Source organism: Bos indicus, chromosome 14, assembly GCF_029378745.1.
Source record: "Bos indicus isolate NIAB-ARS_2022 breed Sahiwal x Tharparkar chromosome 14, NIAB-ARS_B.indTharparkar_mat_pri_1.0, whole genome shotgun sequence".
Taxonomy (NCBI): Eukaryota; Metazoa; Chordata; class Mammalia; order Artiodactyla; family Bovidae; genus Bos; species Bos indicus.
Genome location: NC_091773.1, coordinates 43,958,857 through 43,964,384, shown reverse-complemented (window position 1 = coordinate 43,964,384; position 5,528 = coordinate 43,958,857).

Here is a 5,528-nt window from a genome sequence, read left to right as displayed (position 1 = left end):
CCAGGAGTGAAGTGAATGAGAGAGGACAATGGCATGAGATTATGTTGGAGGTAGTAGTAGCAGTGAAAGTTGCTCAGTCCTGTCCAACTCTTTGTGACCCCGTGGACTATAACCCACCAGGCAACTCTGTCCATGGGATTCTCCAGGCAAGAATACTGAAGTGGGTTGCCATGCCCTTCTCCAGGGGATCTTCCCAACCCAGGGATCAAACCCTGGTCTCCTGTATTGCAGGCAGATTCTTTACCATCTCAGCCACTAGGGAAGAATGTTGGAGATAGGCAAGCACTGGCTCTGAGGACCTTAAAGGCCATAATATTATTCTAAGGATTAAGGGTTTTAAACAAGGAAGGTTTTAAACTAGGGAGTGGCATAATCTGATTTATTGTTCTATCAGTTGCTTGGAGAATGGAAAGTAAAAGTCATCAATTGTAACCCAAGACAGCAATGGTGAAGGTCTGGACTAAGGAATGGCAGTGTAGGCAGAGAAAGAAATAAACATACTTAAGACATATTTTGTTTTTTTGTTTGTTTGTATGGCTTTCAGGAATCTTAGTTCACTGACCAGGAGTCTAACCCATGCCCCCTGCAATGGAAGCATGGAGTTCTATTAGATGGTTAGGGGTATTCTCACTTAAGACATATCTTGGAGGTAGAGATTATAAAGACCTTATAAAATAATAAATTGAACAAACTTAGTCAAGTACAAAATATTGGGTATGCTTTGAGTTTTACTATCATCCCTCTGAGCCTTGTTGAAAGGGTAGCGTTTAATTACTCTGCTACCAGTGGGGCTTCATCGTATGTGCTCTTTATATCTGTACGTGCATCACCAGTCTTTGTTGTTGTTGTTAGTCACTAAGTTATGTCTGACTCTTTGCAACCTCATGGACTGCAGCACGCCAGGCTTCCCTGTCCTTCACTATCTCCCAAAGATTGGTCAAGCTCATGTCCACTGAGTCGGTGATGCCATTCAAACATCTCATCCTCTGTCACCCCCTTCTCCTGCCCTCAATATTTCCTAGTATCAGGGCCAACTAAATCTACTCCTTTAAATAGTTTACCCCTTTCAGACTTCCCTGGTGGTACAGTGGATGAGGATCTGTCTGCCAACGGAGGGAACACAGGTTCAGTCCCTGGTCAGGGAAGATTCCACCTGCCATGGAGCAGCTAAGCCCAGGCACCACAATTCTGAGCCCAAACTCTAGAGCCCATGAGCTGCAACTACTCAGCCTGTGTACCACAACTACTGAAGCCCACGCTCCCTAGAGTCTGTGCTCTGCAACAAGAGAAGCCACCACAATGAGAAGCCTGTGAACTGCGAAGAAGAGTAGCCCCCTCACTGAAACCAGAGAAAGCCCAAGCACAACAATGAAGACCCAATGCAGCCATAAATAAAAATAATAAATAATTTTAAATAAAGTTTCAGTTCAGTTCAGTCGCTCAGTTGTGTTCGACTCTTTTCGACCCCATGAATCACAGCACGCCAGGCCTCCCTGTCCATCACCAACTCCCAGAGCTCACTCAAACTCACGTCCATCGAGTCAGTGATGCCATCCAGCCATCTCATCCTCTGTCCCCTTCTCCTCCTGCCCCCAAACCCTCCCAGCATCAAAGTCTTTTCCAATGTGTCAACTCTTCGCATGAGGTGGCCAAAGTACTGGAGTTTCAGCTTTAGCATCATTCCTTCCAAAGAAATCCCAGGGCTGATCTCCTTCAGAATGGACTGGTTGGATCTCCTTGCCTTTACCCTGTTCTTAAATAAAATTCATTTATTCAATAAATAAATCTATATAGGTGGCTGAGTTGAATATAAATTGATTCAAAGCATAGTTTATACATTCTTTTCATTCAAAGATCCAGTCATTCCTCAGGATCTACGGGATTGGCTTTAGGACAGTTTCCACCACCACCTATACCAAAATCCAAGTCTCATAAAATGCATAGTATTTGCATCATATACCCCACTTACATCCTCCTAAATACTTTAAATCATCTCTAGATTGCTATGATACCTAATACAACATTGATGCTAAGTAGAAGTTGCTGGTGCATGACCAAATTCAAGTTTTGCTTTTTGGAATTTTCTGGAATTATTTTTCTCCTGCATACTTTCAACCCCTGCAGAACCCGAGAATATGGAAGGATGACCATATACTTGCTCTGTAAATGACTCTTTAAATACAGTAGAAGCTCCTTTATGAAACCATGAGAATTATGTGCTAGCATAAGCAAAGCATGTTGATGGAAAATAACAGAACTGAATTATAATTTACACTGGAGTTTAAGTTTCTTGTTTAGTTGCTGAGTTCTGTCTGATTGTTTTGTGACCCCATGGACTGTAGCCCACAAGGCTCCTTTGTCCATAGGATTTCCCAAGCAAGAAGACTGGAGTGGGTTGTCATTTCCTTCTCCAGGGCATCTTCCCAACCAAGGGATCCAATCTGAGTCTCCTATATTGGCAGGCAGATTCTTTACCATTGAGCCACCAGGGAAGCCCAATTTAAGATTATGTCTAAATGTTGTTGTTCAGTCACTAAGGTTGTGTCTGACCGACTCTTTGCAACCCCATGGACTGCAGTGCACCAGGCCTCCCTGTCTCTCACCACCTCCTGGAGTTTGCCCAAGTTCATGTCCACTGACAGTGACGCCATCCAACCATCTCATCCTCTGTTGCCCTCTTCTCCTTCTGCCAATAAATAATGACAAATTAGCTGAGTTAAGAATATTAAGAATAACCATTGCATAGAAATGTCTTTGATTTTAGAATTTGTCTTTTATTAGGAAAATATAGTACAGTAAATTAATCTTAGTGAATTTTCCTACACTTTAATAAACACAAACAGGAAGTCCCCACATCAGCCAAAACAAAATGAAAAAATGCTTCTTTTGCTTCAATTTAACCTTAACATTCTTTGAGGAGTTTCTGAATTTCAAACAAATCCAATCACTCCCGAATAATGACAAACTCTAGCCTATCTGTCTACTTCAAGTCCTGGCCTTTGTTTAAAGTAAATGGATTAACATTTTCATTGTTGGGATTTTCTCCCATCTAGGTTTGATAGGTTATCAGCAATTAAACACACACACACACACACACACCAAACCAGCCCTCTTCGGTATTTTGTTCTCACTCCTCCCCATACGCCAAAAATCCCTTTCCTACAAAAATTCATATCACTCATTTTTCTTCAAATGCAGGCAATAATATAGTACTTTATTATTTTTTTAAATAGATAGTACATTCTTTTTATCACACAGTTGCAAAGGTTTTCCTTGAGAAACTTGCTTTTTTAAATTTTTTATTTTATACTGGAGTACAGACAATTAATAATGTTTTGATAGTTTCAGGCGGACAGCAAAGGGACTCAGCCATACACATACATGTATCCATTCTCCCTCAAACTCCCCTCCCATCCAGGCTGCCACATAACATTGAGAAGAGTTCCCTGTGCTATACAGTAGGAGCCTGCTGGTTATGCATTTTAAATATAGCAATGTGTACTTCCTTGAGTAACTTTTGATTAATGTTTGTTTAATATTATTTTTAAGTACAGGGATCTCTTTAAATGTTTTCATATGAAAAGAATAAATTATTTGATTCTTCTCTTTCCCTATTGCATTTTCAGGGCACTCCTAGTACTAGGCAGACCAAGCAAGATTTTCAAGTATCGGCAGTACTAAGCACCCCAAGGGATAAATGCCTCATTGGTCCCCTTGGTGCTTTATTCCCAAAGCTCCTACCAAGAGTTCTGAGTATCTGTTTTCCTGTGTAATCTTTGTCACTGCTGGTTAGGTGGATTGGCCCCAAAAGAGAAAGTTCTTAACAGATGCATGCATGACATTTAGGAACAAGAAGAGAGCTTCTCTGTCAGGATCAGAGCTTGCCATCAAGGCACTTTGCTTCTTCCAAATATGCAGACTCTTCTTTTTTTTATTTGAACAGGTGTCATTTTAATTCTGATTATAATTATAAATATTATGACCTCTTGAGTTGTACCTCCTTTTTCCTTTTTATTTCTTTTACTGTTTGGTCAACTATATGTACTCTATCTCTGAATGTTTCCTAAACAGTGACATTTATAGGCTACATAATTTGTCTCATTGATAATGGAAAATTGAAAAACAATATGGTAGATAATTGCTTTCAAACTGTGGTGCTGGAGAAGAGTCTTGAGAGTCCCTTGGACTGCAAGGAGATCAAACCAGTCAATCCTTAAGAAAATAAACCCCGGGCTTAGCAGGGCTTCCCTGGTGGCTCAGATGGTAAAGAATCTGCCTGCAATGTGGGAGACCTAGGTTCGATCCCTGGGTTGGGAAGATCCCCTGGAGGAGGTCATGGCAACCTATTCCAGTATTCTTGCCTAGAGAAACCCCATAGACAGAGGAGCCTGGCAGCCTATAGTCCACGGAGTCAAAAAGAGTCAGGCACAACTGAGGGACTAAGCACATTCATTGGAAGGACTGGTGCTGAAGCTTAGGCTCCCATATTTTGAACACCTGATGTGAAGAGCCAACTCATTAGAAAAGTACCTGATTCTGGGAAAGATAAAGAGCAGGAGGAGAAGGGGGCAACAGAGGATGAGATGGTAGGATGCCATCACTTGTAACAGGAGGGAAAGGGGCAGGGCACAACTTTTGAAAGAATGGCATAGCCCAAGGACACAACCAAAGATGGAGAAGCTCTATACAGTCAGCCAAAACAAGACTGGAAGCCGACTGTGGCTCAGACCATGAACTCCCTATTGCAAAATTCAGACTTAAATTGAAGAAAGTAGGGAAAACCACTAAACCATTCAGGTATGACCTAAATCAAATCCCTTGCGATTATACAATGGAAGTGAGAAATAGATTCAAGGGATTAGAACTGATAGAGTGCCTGAAGAACTATGGACAGAGGTTCATGACATTGTACAGGAGACAGAGATCAAGATCATCCCCAAGAAAAAGAAATGCAAAAAAGAAAAATGGTTATCTGAGGAGGCCTTACAAATAGTTGTGAAAAGAAGAGAAGCTAAAGGCAAAGGAGGAAAGGAAAGAGATACCGCTTTGAATACAGAGTTCCAAAGAATAGCCAAGGAGAGATAAGAAAGCCTTCCTCAGTAATCAGTGCAAAGAAATAGAGGAAAACAATAGAATGGGAAAGACTAGAGATCTCTTCAAGAAAATTCAAGATACCAAGGGAACATTTCATGCAAAAATGGGCACAATAAAGGACACAAATGGTATGGACCTAACAGAAGCAGAAGATATTAAGAAAAGATGGCAAGAATATACAGAAGAACTGTACAAAAAAGATCTTCATGACCCAGATAATCATGATGGTGTGATCACTCACCTAGAGCCAGACATCCTGGAATGTGAAGTCAAGTGGGCCTTAGGAAGCATCACTATGAACAAAGCTAGTGAAGGTGATGGAGTTATAGTTGAGTTATTTCAAATCCTAAACGATGATGCTGTGAAAGTGCTGCACTCAACATGTCAGTAAATTTGGAAAACTCAGCAGTGGCCACAGGACTGGAAAAGGTCAG